Source organism: Mauremys reevesii, linkage group 1 (assembly GCF_016161935.1).
Source record: "Mauremys reevesii isolate NIE-2019 linkage group 1, ASM1616193v1, whole genome shotgun sequence".
In the NCBI taxonomy this organism is placed as follows: Eukaryota; Metazoa; Chordata; order Testudines; family Geoemydidae; genus Mauremys; species Mauremys reevesii.
This window is the reverse complement of record NC_052623.1, coordinates 62,641,252-62,664,092: the sequence shown is the minus strand read 5'-3', so window position 1 is coordinate 62,664,092 and position 22,841 is coordinate 62,641,252. Positions and strand designations below refer to the sequence as shown.

At 45.6% G+C, this 22,841-nt stretch overlaps 1 protein-coding gene across 2 annotated transcripts in view; it reads left to right on the top strand.

Moving 5' to 3' along the window:
- The window catches only part of CYSLTR2 (cysteinyl leukotriene receptor 2), a 60,253-nt gene that overhangs the window by 15,610 nt on the left and 21,802 nt on the right, over positions 1-22,841 (top strand). The window contains exon 1 of one of the 2 annotated variants that reach the window (XM_039520069.1): positions 6,600-6,687. The exons of the other annotated variant lie outside the window; for it this stretch is intronic. The gene's annotated coding sequence lies outside the window, so the exon portion shown is untranslated. Of the gene's footprint in view, positions 1-6,599; positions 6,688-22,841 lie in introns of those variants that run through there. 2 annotated transcript variants of the gene reach the window in all.

The following is a 22,841-nucleotide window of genomic DNA, read 5'->3' as shown; positions in this document are numbered from 1 at the left end:
TTATAACTCACTTATCCTCCACTATTCCCAAGTCAAGGGTTGTATATACTGACCCAATAGCATAACTTGAAACTAGAGCCAATCAACAATTTTAAGCATCATTTTCGTTCTCAGTGACCCAGAATTAGTAAAGTTTGACTACATTTATTTCAGAAGCATTTTGCCTGTAGAGCAGTGCTATTAGTCAGAGGAACTTGGTGACAGATTGCTGTAGTACCAACTTCTCATTATTGTCCTTTTAACATAGTTTTTAAAAACCAAACTGAAAAAACAAATTTAATCATGTGACCTTATAATGACACCCACATGGTTCATCAGTAGGGTTGGAATCTTTACACTCATAGACTTTTAAGGCAAGAATGTACCATTGTGATTATCTAGTCTGACAACCTGCACATCATCCCTCACTGTTTTTTCTACAGGACCCCTGCATCCTTCAGTGCACAGAATGTTGACCTGTCTAGGGATGAGTAGGGGTTGTGTAGTGAAGGGTTGCCTGTAAGACCTCTGCTTTATCTATCCACTCCTGTAATAGACTCCTAACCCCTGGCTGAGTTACTGAAGTCTTCAAATTATGATTTTAATACTTCAAGTTACAGAGAATCCATCATTTACTCTAGTTGAAACCAGTTAGTGATCTGTGGCCTATGCTGCAGAGAAAGGCAAACCATCCCCAGGGTCTCTGCCAATCTGACATGCAGAAAAAATCCTTTCCAACCCCAAATATGGTGATCAGGTACACCATGAGCATGTTGGCAACACCCACCAGCCAGATGCCTGGGAAAGAATTCACTGTAGTTACTCAGAGCCCTCCCCATCTAGTGTCCCATCTCCAGTGATTTGGGATATTTTCTACTAGCAGTCTCAGACCTCTGTGATTTGAGATGATAGAGTAAATCTATAGTAATAGTAGGTTGTCATCTTATATGTAGATCAGCACTAGAGGGGGATGAGATACTTTGCCAGTAGGTTTTAGATATTTGATCATAATGGAATGGTGAAACTCAAGAATCTCTTTGGCTCTGGAGGGCAGTGTACTCTAAGTGATCACAGACCCTTCTGCATGTTCCCCTAAGCTTGACCCCTTGTGTACCATCCCATCCAGTCCCAGTCCCTTTTCTTCCCCATCCCTGACTCCTTATCTCAGTCCCATTCTCCTCACGTACTTAGATCCAATCTCCACTCCTCAGGCTTCTCATCCCAGTCCATCTCCTTGCACAACCAGTCTAGTTCCCTCTCCTGGCTCCTTTCCTGATATCTCTCATCTCCTCCTGGGCTCCAGTTGTCCCTAAGTCCCTGTTTCCTGCCCTCCATCTGGTTCCCAGTCCCAGTTTCAATCATCCTTGGGTTTATCATAAAATCTCAGTAATTCTGCCACCCATGCTCTGGTTCCTTCTCAGTCTCCACCCCTTCCCTGTTTCTTCTCCTTGGCTCCTTGTTCTAATCTTTTTTACCAGACAGACCCAGTTCTCCCCATCCAAACAAGCTCCTTGTCAGATGTATCACCTCTGCCCTCATTCCTCCACTCAACGCCTTCCAGTCTTCGTCTCCTCCTCTTCCCACGGCTTTTCATCTGATCTCAGTGTTCTCCCAACTGGCTCTCAGTCCTCTTGCTCCCCCTCCATTCCCCTGACCGTCTAACAGTTCTTGTCTCCCCCAGCTCTCAGTCAGGTCTCCTTGCCCAGCAACTCCCAGTCTCTCTCTACTGCTCCATCCTCTCAGACCCAGTTTTTCTCCCCACAATCCCACTCTCAACAGCCTCCTTGTCCAAATCTTTTTCCTTTTCTTCCTCCACCCAGTTCATCTCTTGTCCCCTCTGTGTTTGAGTCAGATGGCTTCTTCCTCCATGCTGCTTGGCTAGTAGGGTGTCACTGACAGCACAGGAGAGACAAGCTCCCTGTTCTCAGTTATGGTGCCTGGCCCCACCATATTATGGTAGTCTTTAATTACATCATCACTCACTATTTTTTCCACAGAACCCCTTCTTCCTTCCGTGCACAGAATGTGGACCTGCACTAGTGATGAACAAGGATTGTGTAATGAAGGGTTGTCTGTAAGACCCCTGCTCCATTTATTTTGGATGTTGGAAGCTGTGCACCTTTTGTGATCTGGGATAATGGCAGGCCTATGCCTGCTCATTGCTCAAAGCCCCCCTCCTCAACTGACGGGGAGAGGCCAGTGTAATTGCAGGGGACAACAAATGAAAAAACATGGATGGGAGTGAAGGTCAGAGGATGAAAATCAGGTAACTGGAAGGGGACATTAAGTAGACACACAACATTGCCCATTGCTCCTCAAAACTGTCTAAGGAGTCAGTGGACATTAACCAAGGGAACTCTGCTTGGAGGTGTGACTGAACAAGGGAACAGAAATAGGACCCACAGTTGCAGAGTACCCCCCGTCCAACTTCCTCCTCCAGGTATGATGGATGGCCATTTGTTCAGCACCAGGAGGAGGTTGACGAGGTGGTCTTGCAACTTTGTGGGGCCATGGCTAGGACGTACATAAATCAGGTGTGTGACAGGTTGGATCACAGAAACCCCCTTGGGAACTACCAACTGATGTGCCAAGACTACTTCTGACCCTGCTTTCCCTGCCAGCTTGGGACTCCAGCACTCTTTCTTGTTGAGCCAGACATGCCAGTCTGCTCCAGCACAGACCCAGGGTCTGAACCACTTGCCTCAAAGTTGCAGACTTAACTGAAAGCAAGTTAAGATGTGTTCCTGTCTTTAACACTCAGATGCCCAACTCCCAATGGGGTCTAAACCCCAAATAAATCCATTTTTACCCTATATAAGCTTTACATTATAAAGCTTTATAGCTTTAACTCATAAATTGTTTGCCCTCTATAACACTGATAGAGAGATATGCACAGCTGTTTGCCCCCCCGCCCCCCAGCTATTAATACATACTCTGGGTCGGGGTCGGCAAACTCTGGCACGTGGCTCGCCAATGTAAGCACCCTGGCGAGCCGGGCCAGTTTGTTTACCTGCTGTGTCGGCAGGTTTGGTGGACTGTGGCTCCCACTGGCCGCGGTTCGCCATCCCAGGCCAATGGGGGCGTCGGGAAGCAGCGCGGGTGAGGGATGTGCTGGCCGCGGATTCCCGCCACCCTCATTGGCCTGGAACGGCGAACCACGGCGAGTGGGAGCCGCTGTTGACCGAACCTGCCAATGCAGCAGATAAACAAACTGGCTCGGCCCTCCAGGGTGCTTACCCTGGCGAGCCGCATGCCAGAGGTTGCAGACCCTTGCTCTGGGTAAATTAAGTAAAATGTGATTTTTGTTAAATACAGAAAGTAGGTTTTAAGTGGTTCCAAGTAGTGACAGACAGAACAGACTGAATTACCAAGTAAAATAAAACAAAATATGCAAGTCTGAGCCTAATACAGTAATATAATAAAACTGAGTACAGATAAAATCTCACCCTCAGAGAAGTTCCAGTAAGCTTCCTTTTACAGACTAGTCTCCTTCTAGTCTGGGTCCAGCAATCACTCACACCCCCTGTAGTTACTGTCGTTTGTTCCAGTCTCTTCAGGTATCCTTGGGGGTGGAGAGGCTCTCTCTCTAGCCAGATGAAGACAAAATGGAGGGGTCTCCCACGGGTTTAAATAGACTTTCTCTGTGGGTGAAGACTCCCTCCTCTCTCCTATGCAAAGTCCAGCTTCAAGATGGAGTTTTTGGAGTCACATGGGCAAGTCACATGTCCATGCATGACTCAGTTTTTACAGGCAGCAGCCCTTGTTTATATGCTACCCTGAACGTCCTCAGGTAGAATTCTTATGTGGATTGGAGCCTTCCAAGATTCATTGTCCTTTAAGTGTTTCTTGATTGGGCACTTAATTTGCACATTCCTTTCTCAAGAAGCTGACAAAATGCTTTACTAAGGCTACTTAGAAATCAAGCAAGTACACAGCCAATATTCATAACTTTGAATACAAAAATGACACATGCATACAAATAGGATAAATAGATTCAGTAGATCATAACCTTTACAGAGACATGTCACATGGCATATGTAGCATAAAACATATTCCAGTTATGTCATGTATACATTCCTAAGCATATTTCCATAAAGCCTTATGGGGTGCACTGTCACAAGGTGATGTAAATTAAAGTGCAGCCTCTGGAGGAGTCGGAAGAGGGGCTGCAACCTGATCTACGTAGATGTGCACCAGGGTCTCCCTCTCACTGCAACAAGGACAGGTATCTGATTTTTTCCAGACTAAAACTCAAGACAAGATGACCAAGCTATAGGCTAAAATATCCTTGCACCATGTTTCTGCCTGATTTTAAAGCATGGACTTTTTGCATCTGAAGCAACTGTGATAACCATTACAGTGAGGCAGATGACTGCAGTGGAAAAAAGGACAGTTTCATGGTTAAGTCAGTTGAGTGCTGGCCTGGAGAACTGGAGTCTATCCCTGCCTCCTCCACAGAGTTCCTATGTGATGCTAGGCAAGTTGCTTGAACCAGACTTTTCCCAGGTGGTCACTAGTTGTGAATTCCTCACTTTTTGTGGTGCTTAATTTGAAATCCTGATACCTGATTTGCAGAAGAGCAAAGCGCTCTCAGCTGAAACTGAAGTCAATAGGAACTGTATCTTGAGCATATCATGTACTATATAGTGCTAAGTATTCTGAAAAATCAGGTCCTAAATGTCTCATATTGGGCAGTCAACATTTTTTATCTTAATCTGTTCCCCATCTGTAAAATAGGGAAAACAATACCCAGTTGTATCACAGGGATGTTGTGAAGGTTGATTAACATTTGTTAAGCACTCAGATCCTATAGAGATGAGCACCATAAAAAAGCTCATGTTGAAATTAATAGTTCTGTATTCAAAGAAGGGTTTGGCTAGTGTGTAGTAAATCGGGCCTAGGTCCACATAATGAATATTTAAAATAATTAAAAATATTGAACAGCTGTTCATTAAATGAGTACCATCCCTCCTGTGCATTGAATCAGGCAGGATCTTGTGTTAAAAATAGTACTGAATCATTTAAATAAAGACTGTATAATAAGGCATGTGTACCAGGGAGCCAAAGTAAGGTTTTACAGGCATATTTTTAATTACTATATAAATTGTTGGAAGGCATGTCTGTGCTACAAATATAAGCAATGTGTTGGCCAATATATGCTGGTCCTGTAGTCATTATTTAAATAAAGCTCAAGTATCCACTTCCTAATATGTACCTGTGTATATAAATGTTTTAACTGCACCAAATATATATTAGTATGCATTAAGCACAAATATTATAGCAGTTGTATAGCCTAAATTTGCCTACACCTTTACTATAATCCTATTCTTATTCTAAGTATCCCATAATACCTCATATTTAAGTGAAGTAAGTTTTCGCTTAAATTGTCAAGATCCATCATATGACTATTTTATCATAGCAACAAGTAGAGAGTTTTTCTCACAAGCCAGTACTGGAGTGTCCCAAAGGAGGACAAGACATATGATTGTTCTACCCTATTACAGACCTGGGGAGGTGCCTTAATGCCCTTTGGTACCTGGAATGTACGTGTTCACAACAAAGATAAGGGGTACAGCATGGTATCAGAAAAACAAGGTAGAAAGCCGATTAGTTAAATCTAGTTTCAGATGAAGTACACAATACCTTTTACTGGTAAACAAGTAACGTGTAAAAGGGTGTAAATTTGGGAGCACACATACATAAAGTGAATGTAACAATACTGAATGAGACAGCTTCCCAGACAGGTTCTACATGATACCAGATTATCCTATACTATAGTTAAATAGTCAGGTTTATTGCTATAAGACAGACATTAGTTCTTTGGTCTCAAATACATTTCATAACAAACCAAAGTGTGGTCATGCAACTGACTAAATGTTTTACCAACAAATGAGATTTCTGTCCTGGATGGTACTACTGATTGCTAATTTTATCTTTCTTTTTCCCAGTAAACTCACACTAGAGTATTTAGGCAGAACCACAGGCTGCAGAACTATTGATTCTTCGGAAACAGTATGCAATCTGAATTTTCATATATACTTGTAGCTAGCCAGGTTTTTGATAAATGTTTTTCCAAAGTATTTAACTTGAATTGTGATTTTTCTGATTTTAAACATGCTTTATAGAGTACTGCAGTACCAAATGATCAATTTAGATAATGTGTTGAGTGTCTTTTGCAAATATTCACATAATGGAATAGCAGATTCCTCCTCTTCAAAGATGTCGAGCTTCAGGGAGACAGAAGTATTTAAATACCGGTACTATAGTTGGCAATATTTATTTATAGTGATGTGTGTTCTAATCTAAACAGTTTAAATGTTGAGCTGTGATGGAGTGACATGGTTCTTGAGTCCTGTTGGCTAAAGAGTATGGCCTTTTGAGAGTCAAGCCAGTAAAAACATTTATTAACCTACTGTTTCTGTGGTTCTTTGGGTTGCCCATATGTATTGTACTTCTGGTGACCATGCTCCCCATGTGCATGAGATCAGATTCTTTTGGTCAGCAGTGTTTGCTGAGGCCACATGTGAGGACTAGATGTCCTCATCCTTCCCCTTGCCACCCAATGGTATAAAGGACAGAGTAGGACTAACTGTGCCTCAATTCCTTTGCCAACACAGAATCTGTTATAAGATGCCACAGTAGCATGGAAGGAGGGGATTATGGAATAGATATGGACAACACTTCTCAAAGAACCAGAGTTACCATAGGGTAAGCAACCAGTCTTTCTTCTTTGAGTGATTGTCCACATATATTCTACTTCTGGTAACACAAAAAGTAAGCTCACAGACAGGAAGTAGATACTTGGACTTTATTTAAATAATGACTATAGGACAGCTCTACCAAAGTGGGCATCAGATCTTGATGCGTTGACAAGGTAACAGTGCTGTGTGAGAGTGTTGAATGTTCCTTCTGTAAGTGCACTGCAAATTTCTGAAATTGGTATACGGTACTTCTCAGGGAAGCCGCAGAAGCTATCTGAGCCCTGGTGGAGTGGGCTTTTACCTACCTAAGCAGATCCAGTCTAGATCACTCATAGCATGATTTACTGGAACTAGACACTCATATAGATAGCTTCTGGGTAGCTATTGCCTGGCCTTTCATCTCATCCGCACACGCTACAAACAGTCTAGGGGAATTCCTGAATGACTTCATTCTGTCACGGTAGTCTGAAACAGCCCTAACATCCTGAACTGTATAGTTTGGCTTACCCATGGCTGGGGTAGGGCTTGGGAAAGAGAACTGGCAGATGAATCATCTGATCCAAATAGAAGTCTGAAACAATCTTGAGTACAAACCTAGGTGGAAGCCTAAGGGTTAACTTATCCTTAGTAAGGTGGATCATCCATAAGTGCTTGTTTTCCTCCTACCCTTTGGGCTGGTGTTAAAGCTACTAAAAAGATTATTTTCATAGATGTAGTATGAGACCCCAATAACCTGACTAAAACTATATTATGATCCTAAGAAGGATGGGGCTCCTAGTCTGTGGGAAACACATAAATGAGGCCCTTGAGGAATGTGTCAACTATAGGATGGGAAAATATGTTGTAATCCTGAACTCTGGTGAGGAGATTTTGCTGCTAAGGATAGACTTGTGGAGCTGACAGATTGCTCTGAATTTTTTTAGGGATAGCAGATAGTCCAGAACAATGAGACTCTTCCATTTGGCTGCATAGGTCAACCTAGCAAAGTCCTTCCTGCGGTGAACTAATATATGCTGCGCCTCAGCAGAGCAGGTTTTTCAATGGTAGTTAACTAGCAAGCATCCATGATGTCAGATGCAATGATGCAAGGTCAGGAAACAGGAACTGACCTTCATTCTGGGAGAGTCTCTCTCGCCTGATGTGATGTTATCAAGAGTTAGACATAATGAAACTTTCAACTTGAGAATTGTGTGGGCCAAGCTAGTGCCAGCATAATCATTACTGCTGAGTCCTGCCTGAGTTTCCTCAGGACCCTTGGTATTAACAGGATTGGTGGATAGGCATACATTATCCCTGGGGTCCATGTGATAAGGAAAGCATCTGACAGAGCCTGGGCTCAGACACCCTGTGATGGGGTGTCCACCCCAAACAGGACTGCAAGGTGGCCAGGTAGGCCTGTTAACATCACAGGCTGTACCTGGAGGAAGAGCAGGGAGTTGATTGCAAGCAGGTTCAGCTGTGCAGGAATGGGCAGGGCCTATAACACCAGGAAGCTGGCAACAGACAAGGGCTGTTCCTGGGAAAGGACACTCACTCCCTAGGGAGAGGTAGGAAGGTTTGGAGCTGGTACACTCAGGGCAAGGAAGGAAACCAGGAGTTGTAGGAAGCAGTCCAGGGAAGGAGCAGTGAGGACTCGGAGAGGAAAGCACAGAGCTTCTGGACTGAAATCTGGAGGAGAAGCCTGGCCCAGGTTCCCCTTTCTGCCACTGGGGAAGTGGCACCAGCAGGGAAGTGAACTGGAAGACTGCCTGGGTCACTGTGGGAGTGACAGAATTTGGAGGATGTACCCAGGAAGCGGGGGAAATGCTGAGTGATCTAGCTGGAGGGCTGAATCAGTTCCTGGGACAAGAGAGGAGCTACAGAGCTGAGAGAGAGACATGGTGTGATGGGGACCATGAGGAGGCACCAGTCCAGTGGTGAGTGAAGCACCCCATCACACATCCCCTTGAACAGAACACTTAGCACTTACTGTTCCTGCCTGTAGTGAATAGATCTATTCTGGGGTAACCCCACCCAGGGGAACATGCTCTGCAGGATTGTGTCCTTAACAGGCCATTCATGGTTGCTTGCGAATTGCCTGCTGAGTTGGTCTGTAAGGACATTCTGTAAGCCTGGCAGGTAGGGAGCTAGTGGTATAATCTGGTGACAAATGCATCAGTTCCAGAGAAGAGCTTCTTGGCAAACGGAGAAGTATGAGCATGCTCCTCTGTCTGACATAAAACATTATCGTTCTGTTGTCCATCATGACCTAGACCATGTAGCAGATGAAGAAGTGCTATACAGCCTAGACAAACATTCTGCAAATCAGAACTGTTTATGTGAAGGTGAGTATCCTTGTGAGTCCAGAGGCTTGGGGTCTGAATGTGGTCCAGGCAAACTCTCCATCTGAGCACTGAGGCATCTATCATCAACTCTATCATCAACTCAACGGTACACCTTTACATGAGGGTCCCCATTGCAGAGGAGGATCGGTGAGAAAGGTAATCTCCCCAAAGGTCAGCGTGCCCCATCTGTACCTCCCACATCCTCTGCAGAGATACCTATTCCCATCCTCAGCATCAAACCTCCTTAAATAGTCAGTTTTCAGACTGGAGAGAGGTAAATAGCAGAGGCCCCCCCAGGATTCATACTGGGACATGTGTGCTATTCAGCATATTCATAAATGATCTGGAAAAAGAGAAAAACAGTGAGGTGGCAAAGTCTGCAGCCAATACAAAATTACTCAAGGTAAACGTCCGCTGTTGGGGTTCGCCCCTCTCTGGGGCGGCTGGGAGCCAGGCCGCCTCACTACATGAGTCTGGTGAGCTGGCGAATTAGCCCGGTGAGGCAGGAAACAGTCAGGGGCTCAGGCCCTCAGGCAGGGGCTGAGCAAACAGTTTAGTATTCAAGCCCCGGCCCTAGGTCAGGGCGGGGCAGCAAACGACAATTCGGGGTTCAGAACCTCAGGCAGGGGCTGAACAAACAGTTCAGTATTCAAGCCCCGGCCGTAAGTCAGGGCGGGGCAGCAAACAATAGTTCAGGGCTCAGACCCTCAGGCAGGGGCTGAGCAAACAGTTAGCAGTTCAAGCCCAGGCTCCTGGGCCTGAGCATGGAGGGTGAGGGGGGAGACTGCCACCGGTGAGTGGGGTGGCAGGAGGGATGCAGGCCCACCCACTCCTCTGCGTCCCAGCCCGGGGCCCTAGCAGCGGCAGGCAGCCTGCTGCTGTGTCAGTGGGGATCCTGGCCGCAACACACTGACATCGGCTCTGGGTGTGCTGCAGCCAGACTAGGGTCCGCTGCCCCCGGGCTACTTCCAACCTCCCCCTCTACCAGTACCTCTGTCCCGGCGGCATCTTCCGCAGCGTCCCACACCATGGGCTCCTCCGGATACTGAGCAAGGGGTAAACTGGGCAGCTCCTCGGGGTCCCTTTGTACCGGCCGGCCTGGGGGCTCTTCCAGCGCCTGGTCGGCGTCCAGGCTCCGCAGGTACGGCCAGTCCTCGGGTCGGTCGCAGGCGGCAGGAGTCTCCCCAGTGGGAGCTAGGGCACCAGCGTCTGGCCTCTCTGGCGGCCAGGCCACTTCTGAGCCCTGGGGCTGGGCTTTTACACTTCCTGTCTTGCGCCTTGACCTCTGGGGGGCGGGCACAGGCTCCTGCGGCTCTGCCCCCTTTGGCGTCCATAAGGGCTTGTCCCTCTCTGGGGCGGCTGGGTGCCAGGCCGCCTCCCTACACTCAAGATAGTTAAGTCCAAAGCAGACTGCGAAAATTTAAAAAGGGATTTCACAAAACTGGGTGACTGTGTGACAAAATGGCAGATGAAATTTCATGTTCATAAATGCAAAGAAATGAACATTGGAAAACATAATCCCAACTATACATACAAAATGATGGGCTCTAAATTAGCAGTTTCCCAGATCTTTCTTGAGTGGTGTTGTGGATAATTGTTTGAAAACATCTGCCCAATATGCAGTAGCAGTCACAGAAGTTTACATAATGTTAGGCTCCATTAGGAAATGGATGGATAATAAAATTGTAAATATGTCACTATATAAATCTATGGTATGGTTATACCTTGAATACTGTGTGCAGTTCTGTTGCATCATCTATAAAAAGAGAGGCAACAAAAATGATTAAGAGTATGGAACAGCTTCTATATGAGAAGAGATTAAAAAGATTGGGACTGTTCAGCTTGGAAAAGAGATGACTAAAGGGGGATATGGTAGAGGTCTATAAAATCATGAATGGTGTGGAGAAAGTGAATAAGGAAGTGTTAGTTTTCCCAATGAAGTTAATAGGCAGTGGGTTTAAAACAAACATAAGAAAGTACTTCTTCACAGAACACATAGTCAACCTGTGGACCTCATTGCCAGGGGATGTTGTGAGGGCCAAGAGTATAACTGGGTTAAAAAAAGAACTAGATAAGTTCATGGAGGATAGGTCCATTAATGGCTTTTAGCCAAGATGGTCAGGGATGCAGCCCATACTCTGGGCGTCCCTAAGCCTCTGGCTGCCCGATACTGGGACTGGGTGACTCGATAATTGCCCTATTCTGTTCACACCTTCTGAAACCCCAGGCATTGGCCACTGTTAGAAGACAGTATACTAGGTTATATGGACCATTGGTCTGACCTGGTATGGCCGTTCTTATGTCTCTAATTCAGCAGAGTGCCCTCCCCACAGTCCTAGGCTGAGTAGAGGGAGACCTCTGCATAGGTAGCTGATACCCATATGCATAAGAAGGAGGTTCCCTCCACTAGTGAATCTGGGATGTCTGATCTGACCCTTTGTTTGTTATTAACAATTATTTAACGCAAATACACAAAACAGAATTGAGTAAAACACTGTACCTGCAAAGTAAAACTGGAAAACTTTAGATTTTCTTCCCATTTGCAAAGCAGCGAAAGGGGAGTGCAGAAAATTACTTTGTGTCCTGTTTTTTGTTGTGTAGGTTTTTTTTTTTTTTTTTTCCAATTTTAAGCAAAAAGTGACATTTGCCAGTTGGGCTGAGTCAGTCATTGTGCAGTTACTAAGATCATGATGATATTGGGCCAATTTTTCCTCTTGTTTATGTCAGGCAACCCCATTGACTACAATGAAGTCTCATTGTTTTTGTCTCAGTGGAGAATCTGGTTCTTCATTTTATTGTGGCAATGATGCTGAGTATTATAATATATAACCAGGGTTAGAAAAATTACATATTCACTGTCATTCTTTTAAATAAGAAGAGAAGTAAAATAGGAGTTGATGCTGGGCAGCCAGAGCAGGAAGAAGCCTTTTTATGAATAAAATCCTTTTCTTCTGTCATGTGAAGAATGAGTCATTTTTTTTTACAATATTGCATGAGAAATGGTGCAGCTGAGGGACTGAGACAAAAAAGAAGCAGATGGATAAAAGCTGGAACCTGCTGGACAAACAGCTTATTTAATTTTATTTATTTGTTTCTAACGTACTCAATCTCTGGGCATTAGGAAAGCTACGCAAAATTATAAGGAGAGGCGTAATTCATCTCTGATCAAACAACCCTGACTTCCTTGGAGTTACACTGAGGAATGAATTTGGCCTAATAACAAAACCAAATTGACCTAATGTCCCAGAAAAATCTGCTGCTCTAACAAACAGAACTGAACAAAAAACAAAACAAACAAAAAAAACCCCACCACTCCAAAATCATGCACTTGTTTAATTTCCCCCCAGAAACAAGCCAGGTAGCCATTGCACAGCTTGTCTTCACTGCATCAAAGGCTCAATGCTTTCCTACTTGGGAACAAATGGTAACTTTCCTTTGTATCTGTAGAGTTTCCACCTAAATCTTTTGTCAGGGGACAGGTTTTTCCCTAGACTTGAGGAGCTTGAGGTGTTGTAGATCTACAGAATTGTTTTTGTGAAGCCACTGTGACCCCCCCCACCTCCTTTCCACTTCCAGCATATATCTGTTCCTTTGACCTGTGTTGCTAAGGTTACCCTCAACCACTGCTGCCTCCTAGATCCCTCTTGATTGGGTTTGATGACAGCATAGTAGGGGGGTCATAATAATTTTTACTAGTTTGCCCCATTGCTTTTTGGGAGGAGGATTCTGTCCAGTATGATCAGCACTACTCATCCTGTTCTCAGCCTGCCCCTTCTTCACAAGCAATGTATGAATCCTGCAGAGCATTCACAAAGGGGTTTCTACAGAGGGAGAGGTGGAGCATGCTGCAGAGCTGGTACTGTCCACTTCAGTGCCCAAAGGCAGGGGCGGCTCTAGGGATTTTGCCGTCCCAAGCACAGCAGGCAGGCTGCCTTCGGCTGTTTGCCTGAGGAGGGTCCGCTGGTCCCGCGGCTTTGGCGGACCTCTGTGGGAGGTCCACCGAAGCCGCGGGACCAGCGGACTCTCCGCAGGCAAGCTGCCGGAGGCAGCCTGCCTGCCACCCTCGCGGCACTGGCAGAGCGGCCCCGCGGCTTGCCGCCCCAAGCACGCGCTTGGCATGCTGGGGCCTGGAGCTGCCCCTGCCCACAGGCCAGGATCTGTGGGTGCAGACTCTCCAGTTACCTGCACACAAGAGGGCACCCCACCTTTTCCCAATTCATAGGGCTCCAGGCAAAAAGCACCTACCCTTACCCAATTCGTAGGGCTCAGGGCCACCCGGACCCAATTCGTAGGGCTCAAGGTGTAACTAACCTGGTCAATTTAATTACACACGCCCTTTCCCAATATGTAGGGCTCCAGGTGTACACTATTTCTACAGGTTTGCAGGACCTTTTACCAGTGAAAGAGCCTTACACAATAATATCCTTAACCTTTATTTATTAATGATCACCAAAAACAGAATGCACACACTACACATACAGTGCTCACCACTCCCAATAAGACAGATGAATTTTCTTGATGGCCTGTCAGAATCAGGTCCATCTGGGGGACTCCAGTTTCTGCACGGTGTCACTGGCAGAGTGTTGAGGTTTGGCAGCTCTGATCTTTGGGGCTGTGTCCTGGAGTTGATTCCCAAAGAACTTCCTTTTGGACCCCAGTTTATACAGTGAAATTTGAGTTCCATTTAGCTGTACCTTAACCAATCATTATACTAAAATTTTACTAACGAATCCTAACATAGTGTAACAAAATTCTCTAACCAATCCTACCCTGACACCTTAATTAATTTACACCTAGCAAAATGAATTAAAAAACCAGACAGAGACCATACAGATAAATAATAGGGAAGTGGGGACTATAATGACAAAACAATAAAGAAAGGAGGATTTCACAACTACAGCTATTGATAAGTCATTTCTTGCCAGACAGAATGCTATCAAACTAAGTTTTCTTTAACCATCTAGAGATCTATTTCTTTATCTGGTGATAGTGGGTGCCATTAGGACAGGGTCCTTCTTAACAGCCTGATATTACATAGTTTTAGTGTAGTTTAGAAGGAATGTGAGGATGTGACTTCCTGCTTCTCACCTAATGGCTGCTGCTTGGCTGCTCTTTTAATCTGGCTGCAGAGGAAGGCCTTAGGCTTTAGTAGGGTGACCAGATGTCCTGTTTTTAAAGGGACAGTCTCGTTTTTGGGACTTTCTTATATAGGCACCTATTACCCGCCATCCCCTGTCCAGTTTTTTCACTGTTGCTATCTGGTAACCCTAGGCTTCAGGCCTTACAATATGGCTGCAGACAAAGGCCTTATCCTTACACTCCCTTGCTAATGAAAATGAAGGAAACATTTGGCTCTGTAATAGCAGTTTTCTATGGGGGAGATGGCTGTAAGATGAGGCACCCTTATCTACCCTGGGCAAGAATTTATTACAGGAATCTTGTGTTTTAGTTAGTTGTATTAGTTGAAGAAAGCACTTGACTGCAGACAGAACACTGGGTTCACAGTGAAGAAAAGCCCTAGTGTGGTAATACTGAGGTCTGTTTACAGTAAATCATGGGCAGTAAAACCCAAATGTTTGTTTTGACCTTAATTCTTTTCAATTTTATTTATTTATTTATTTATTACATTGCCTGTTGGGTGTAGTGTTTAAGTTGAAATCCCATTTTATAACAATACTCATTCATTTCTCATCCTATGTATCTTGTTATCATAGAAAATTAATATTGGCTTTAGAATAGTATAAGTATAGAGTTTATAAGTAGAGCTGAGTGAATAATTGATTTTTTGTTTGTTTGTTTGTTTGGTGGCTGTTCTGGAAAAAAATTCCATTTATAACCTAATTTGAAATTGTTCAGAATTTTTGATGAATTGAAAAAGTCCATTTTGTTTATGTTCTAGAGCAGTAATTTAAACCTGGGTCCCCCCCACCTCAGCTGAGGGCCCTTACCACAGGGCTAAAGGTTATAGAGGCATGGAGCTGTGAATGGTACTACCAACGCCAACAACTCCTCTTCGTTCTCTGACAGTTTTGTGAATGGCCAAAATTGGTGTCAAATTCCCATATAGTTTGGGTCAACTGAAACTGCATTTTTCAGTGAACAAACTCTTTGTCTGAAAAATGTCACCCAAATGTAGTTATGTGTGATAATGATGCTATGCAACCCACACGCTAACCACAGAAGCAGGGGCAAATTCAGCCTTGACTATTCAGGCACAATTCCAACTTCAGAGCTGAGTTTGGACTATAATCATTTAGTCTTAAAAAATGAGGAATTCTGAAAAGATGTGAGATTTGTCTTTTAAACCAGACAAATTTTGTCAAGTGCACTTCTGCTGCTAGCTAAAATACACCAAGAGAGGGAGATAGTCAGGGTTTCATTGTTATGCACTTAGAAGTAGCTGTGACAGGTTATATTGGGGAAATCCAGATTTAGTTATATGAATGGTGCTGTAAAACAGATTGTTTAGGGATGTAAGAGCAAGGAGCAGCCATTAAAATTTCACTTTTATTACTCTGGTGACATCATTAAATTTTACAGTAATTTACATGAAGAGGGCAGAGTAGGAGAAGAATTTTGTTACTGTGAAGTCTACAGTGAACAATCACCATGCAGATCTAATTTACCTGTTCAGTGCTTAGATAGCACTTTGGTGACAGGCAGTATAGAAAAATCTAAGAGAAGAGAGAGAGAGTGAGAAACTGCCAACTAAAAGGAAAAACAAAACAGATTCCATTCTGAGCCTAGAAAGAAGGACATAATAGGAGAAAAATAAAAGCTGCAAAAATTCTAACTCTTTTTTTGTAATTGAAGATATACCTATCTCCTAGAACTGGAAGGGACCTTGAAAGTTATTGAGTCCAGCCAGCCCCCTGCCTTCACTAACAGGACCAACTACTGATTTTTGCTCTAGATTTCTAAGTGGCTCCCTCAAGGATTGAATTCCTAACCCTAAGTTTAGCAGGCCAATGCTTAAACTACTGAGCTATCCCTCCCCCCTTTGTATGTAAAGATGCTTCCATGCCCTTTTGATATGAGCCAGATCAGAATTTTTGCAAAGTTTAGCAGTGTTCACATCTGCGATTTTGATTCAGCCCATGTAGAGAGGGGATAGCTATGATGTTCAAATCCAGATACAAACTTTTAATTTTTGGAGTTTTGGTTGAGGGTCATTTCTAATTGTATTTAGTACAATGAAAACTCTGCAGCAAGAACAGCCCCCTGTTAAGAATTGGGGGAGGGAAGGAGCAATCAGTTGACATCCTGAGCAATAAACTCCACTCTGTTCCTTAAATAGGAAAGATACTCTCTGTATAAACGAAAGCTTTTGTGTCAACTTCTACTGTGTGCACACAGTTATGCTGTTCAATATATGCTTGTAAAATATGACTGGGTTACTTAAAATCAGCATTTGTCTTTGAAGCATACCATTGCTATAGTAATGTTACCCCTTTTTGACCCGAGTGGCTAGTCAAAGTTTGGGGCCCTGAAGATGTTCCAGTTGGGAGTGGAAATTGCCACAGTCTGGTATTTTCTTTGATGCAATCTTGTTTATTAGCAAGGAGTTAGCAAAATCCTGGATTTCCAAATGCAGGAGGAACCAAAAAGAGTTTTTTTGCTTACAGTCCCAAAGTCTCTTTCGCTCATGTTGGGATTCCCTCTGAGACCTTTTCCACTCTGTTATCCAGAACACCTTGTCCCTTTCTGGGAGGGTACCTCATCCAGTTCTCTGGGATCCAGAAAGCTCAGTTCAACTCTGGATTTCATCGTTCAGGTACTTTAATTGGCATACAGAAAAGCTACTCTGAGTTGAACTTAAGTGTAAGGGGTGGTTATAGGGCACACATCTAAAGTTACACAGCAAAACTTCACCCTCTATGCATTTTTACTAACACTAATAACACATGCATTCTTAACCATACATTGCATATGCCTCATGATTGGCTTGGTTACATTTCAGGAACCAATCCCTGTACAATATGCTCTCTGTCCATGCATTGTCCATACTTTACCTCATCTCTACATTCCTAGTTTATCTTGTCCATTCTTATCTTCTTTGTAGTAAGTGGTTCCCTGGTGTGTTCTCCCTCTTACGTTAGCTGGCTCAGACATCCTGACTCCAGCATACTGTTTGTTAAGCCCCTATTTGCAACTTAACCTTCCATTCACTTTCCCAATCATGGCCATTAAAAAATGAGGCAAGTTACTTATGTCAAGCCAGGCCTACAACCCACACCGAATCCAGAACCCGTATCTCTAGCTTCTTGCAGGGTCACACCCCCAGTTTGTCCAGACTGTCTCTCAGGGCTTGTCGACAACGTTGCAAAAGACAAAAGTTTTGCCAATGCAAGTGGCAGTGTGAACACGGCTTTGTCGGCAGGAGTGCTCTCCTACCGACAAAGCAACTGCCGCTCGTAGGGCTGGAAGTATTTTGTCGGCAAAAGTGCCGACAAAATACCAATAGAGAGCGTTCACACGTGCTGACTTTTAGCGACAAGGCTGTGTCAGCCTTGTCACTAAAAGCTACGTAGTGTAGACAAGCCCTCAGTTTCTCCCAGTCTGCCTTGCTTCATTTTGTCTTGTGCCTCTTTCTGGCAACACATACAAAATATTTGCACTAATCAAAGCCTTAGCCCCTGTGTTTGAAAACACGTGGACAACACGATTCAGCTTCTACTCGGTGTTTCTATGTGCCTGTGTTTTTAAGTGCTACTGCTATTGTTTCAGCACCTAGTTACAATGGCTTCTTTACATGTATTCTGAATGGAAGGTGGCAGCTAGGCCTGACCTATAACAAAGTTTAGCCCAATCCATAACACTATCACTGTAAAATAAGTAAATATGCAAAATATTATGGACTGGTTTGAGCAAATCTAAGGCTAACTAGAAAGCCAATCAGCTGGGTCCTCCTGGCTTCAAATCCCAAAATTCAGCATGCAACCTTGTCCCCTCAGTCCTATCATAACTACCATGCCAAGCTACTTGTGCGAGTAGTGGTGTGCATGTAGATTCACTCCCATGCAGGGACCAGTGGGGATATGTGAAATATACCCAGGAATAGGGCAGCCAATGCTGTAAAAGCTGTAATTATGTAGAGTCTGATGGGAATTTGATTTACCTCTGTTACTCCAGAGAATCTGGCCTTGCAATAGAATTTCACAGGCATAAAACTGGGGTAACTGTAAAGTAGAAGTGAAAGAGAGCCAACGTGTCCGGAAGTACAGTGTGTGTTTGTGGAGGAGTTAGGAAAATGTATTTATAGCCCTGTGGACCCTTGTGGCTGCAGGTGTGACAGTACTGGATGATCTTGCACAGGACATACTTCAAATATTCCCACAGAATTCAGAGGTGATGTGTAAGGAGGTGTATTGTAAGTTACACTTTGGCCAGTAGGTATGAGTCCAAATGAGTCTAAGAGACTTGTTTACACGGGCTATAAGGGCTTGTCTACATGGACACTAGCCTGCTGTGCACCAACTGTGTGTGTGTGGCCCCACACTGAACCAGAGCTGGGAGTAGAGCAATACTGGGCTAGGAAGGCCCTGCCCCTTCTCAGGTACAAAGTGTGTTGTTGTCCGAGTGCTTGCACATGTCCATTCCTATTTTAGATGGGTGCATGCCCCAAGCACAGCTGTCGGAGATTTTTCATTTAGTGGTTTCTGTGGGCTTGGCTTTGGCACCCCCTGGTGCCGTGCACTCATAGCACAGGTATAAGAGGGCCCCGCCAATCCTGCACTCCTCAGTTCCTTCTTACAGCCCATGCAGCTGTTGGAACTTTCCCTCTGTGCCTTGAGCAAAGCATCTTAGTGGTTTTCAGTTGTTTTTTTTATTGTAAACATTTCATAGTCTATAGTTGTAGTAATTTCAGTAGTTTTAGTATATTTAGAGTTGTAGGTTAGGATTCCTCTCTGAACTTGGCGAGGCAGTCCCTCCCTCCCCCAGTACCGGGGCATGCCTCAGGTGCCGGGATTCAAGAAGTGTTTTTCATGTGGCAAGCCTACTGCCACTTAGTGATCCACACTTCAGTTGCCTCAAGAGTTTGGGAGAGGGACATAGAAAAGAACGCTGCCACGTTTGTCGGGAATTCAAGCCCCAAACGCAGAAGGACGGAGCAGCAAGAGTGAAAGTTCTCCTCATGGAGGTAGCACTGAGATCCGCCTCAGAGCCGAGATCAGACTTGGCGCTGAGTACTTCGGCATCAGTGCATAGTGAGCCACCGACCACTAAGAGCTCTCAGCACCATTCCTCCTCACCAGTGCTGAAGAAGGAAACATTGAGGCCACTGGGAGAAGACCTGTTCTCCGGCACCAAAGGGAGACAAGTGGGCAGAATGGGGTAGAGCAAGACACATGCCGGGCTGCTCTCCCTCCCTCTCCAGTACCACGGCAACCGTCGGCAGTGTCAGCAGCACTGGCACCGCAGACTCCAGATGTTCAACTGGCTTCCTGGCACTGGACAGACTAGTTCATGGTGCCATTGACCCTCGAGGCCTACATGGCAGCAAAGAACATAATGACTTTGCTGGTACTGAGCCTGGCTGGGAGGCAGGATGCAGCACCACTGGCACCACCCAGCAGCACCAAGGCATCAACCAGCTTTAGGCCAGTCTCAGGGCCAGCCTATAGGGGGAAGTCCCCTTTCATTGCCTCGCCAGAGATGTCTCCACAGCACCAATCACTGGCACCAGGAGGATTGGCGCTGCTGTGGTCACTGTGGTCCTCCTCATTTTTCAATTTGGACTTGGGGTCTGACTTCTTGAGATGCCAGCACTGGCGGGAGGTTCCACGTCAATCCCCACACCCAGCTCTGCCTTCAGGGGTGCTGGGAAGAGTGATGCCACAGAGAACATGGCCCATGGGTCCATGGGGTCCGGCACCACTGCAATGGCCCTTTTGGAACCTATAGGGGTTTCACCCGGGCCAGGCACTAGCTCGAGGTGCTCCTACTTGGTGTGCTCGGAGACTACAGTGGCACCAGGGGCATATCGAGAGACTCTGGGACCAATTCCAGAGCAAGTCCCAGTACTAAACCCAGCACTGACCCGGGCCTACTCCACAGTACCGAAACCGGGACTGGTGCTGGTCAACAAGAACAGGCTCCTCAGGAGGAGGTTGCATTGGATGCTATGGCAGCACATGCCTCCTCCTCATCTTCTCCAGAGGATGAGCTGATGCTCAAGGGTCCTCCCTGCCAGAGGATGACCTTAGAGCCACCAGGACTTACTAAAGCAGGTGGCCTGTAATCCAGGGTTGCAGGCAGAGGTCATCAAGGAACCATCAAATGGATTCTTGGACATTTTGTCGGATGCAGCCCCTGCACAATGCCATCATGGGACTGATCAAGGCCCACTGGCAGAATCCTGCCTCCATCCTGCCTACGGCCAAGAGAATAGAAAGGAAGTACTTTGTGCCTTCTAAAGGCTGCGAGTTTCTGTTCTGGCATTTCCCATCAGAGTTTCTTTTTGTAGAGGCTGCCAACAAGAAGGATCACCAAGGCCAGATGGGGTCTACCCCCAAACCTAAGGAGCCCAGAAAGATGGACCTTCTGGGGAGGAAGGCCTATTCGAGTGGGGAAGGGTGGACGTCAGTTACGGATAGGGAACCAGCAGGCGTTGCTCGGTCGCTATGACTTTAACATGTGGAGGCTATGAACAAATTTAAGGACAGACTTCCACATGACAGCCAGCAGGAGTTCTCGACCCTCATAGACAAGGGCAAGACAGTGGCTAGAGCCTCCTTGCAGGTGGCTCTTGATGCTGCGGACTCAGCAGCCAGATCTGTGGCCACAGCTGTGACCATGCGTAGGAGTTCGTGGTTGCAGGCATCAGGGTTCCCTCAAGAAGTACAACAATGGGTACAAGATCTGCCATTTGAGGGACCCTTGCTCTTTTCGGAGCAAACAGATGCCAGGCTCCATGGGTTCAAAGACACTAAGGCAACACTGAAGTTGCTGGGTCTGCAGTCACAGTCACAGCCTAGTAGACAATATAGGCCACAACAATATGGTCGTTTCTACTCCCACCAGACTGGTTACTACCACAGGATACGTAGGACCAAGGGCTTGGGATGTAAGCCTCCCCCACCTTCTTCCTCCTCTGTGGGTCCGACGCAAATTAGTTCCATGTCACTTGGGCACCTCAAAACACCTGCTTTGAGAGGTTTATCGAGGGCAGCACACTGATTCCTCACAATCCAGATTCAGTTATTCCTATTTTTTCTGACCGTCTTTCCCACTTCCCAGAGGCCTGGAAACTGGTCACCTCCGACCGCTGAGTTCTAAACACAGTGGAATTTGGTTATACCCAATTTATTTCAACCCTACCTTCCCACCCATCTTCCCTGTCTCTTGTAAGGGACCCTTCTCATGAGCTTCTGCTAGAGTGAGAAGTTCAATCCCTCATCAGAATGGAAGCAGTGGAGGAGGTTCCACTATAAGGGGGAAAAGGTTTTATTCCTATTATTTTTGGGAGGGCTAAGATCCATCTTGGACCTGTGTTGACTCAGCCATTATCGCAAGAGGTTGACATTCTGTATGGTATCCTTGAGGTCGATCATTCCATCAATGGATCCAGGGGATTGGTATGCTGCCCTCAACTTAAAAGGTGCATACTTCCACATATCGATCTTTCAAGGTCACAGAAGATTCCTGAGGTTTGTGGCAAAACAAGGACATTACCAGTTTGTGGCCCTGCCGTTCAGCCTCTTGGCAGCCCCAAGAGTCTTCACCAAATGTATGGCAGTGGTAGCAGCCTTTCTCAGGAGAAAAGGAGTTCATATATTTCCTTACCTTGATGACTGGCTCATCAAGGGCAGGTCTCGAATACAAATGCAGTTGGACATCGCCCTCTTACAATCAACCTTCCGGGCACTGGGCCTTCTCATCTATGTTCAGAAATTGACCCTGATACTCATTCAGAGAATAGAATTAATCGGGACGGTCCTCGACTCCCAGCTGGTGAATGTTCTTCTCCCAGAGAATCATTTTCATGTGATTACAGAGTCAATATATCACATTCAGTATCAACCGAGCACCACAGTCAGACTCTATTGAGCCTTCTCAGCCACATGGCTTTGTGCACATATGTCATTCGTCACACGAGGCTGAGACTCAGACCTCTCCAAGCCTGTCTGGCTACGGTATACTCCCCTGCTAGGCACCACTTGGACAAGGCAGTCACAGTGCATCCTCATATCCTTGGTTCCCTGTCATGGTGGTTGGATCACCAAATGGTCTGCGAAGGGATTCCCTTCACAAAACCTCAGCCAGTGGCACACCTGGTGTCCGATGCCTCAGAACTGGACTGGGGAGTCCACCTAGGGATGCTTACAACCCGGGTCATTGGTCCACAGAGGACTTACCACCAGTGTTCCCTCTAATTTTTCCAATGCATGTGTGGAATGAATTTTGTAATGTGCACCAATACAGAGGTGATGTATGCCATAGACAGATGCAGAGACAGATGAATCCTGGAGCTGAATGCCTGGCTGTGAGGATGGTGTCACCAGGAGGGCTTCAGCTTCCTTGGTCACGGGATGCTGTTGCAGGAAGAAGGACTACTAAACAGAGATGGGGTCCACCTATCAAGGAAGGGGAAGAGCATATTTGGCTACAGACTGGCTAACCTAGTGAGGAGCACTTTAAAGTAGGTTCAATGGGTGCAGGTGACCAAAGCCCACAGGTAAGTCAAAAACAAGGAGACCTGGGAGAAGGGTCAGAATCTGGGGGGAGCATGGGCTGTTATAGCAGAAATAAGGGAGAGACAAGATAGAACTTGGGCCGGGGGAGGGGTGGGGGGAGGGAATCAAATCAGTATCTTAGATATCTGTATACTAATGCA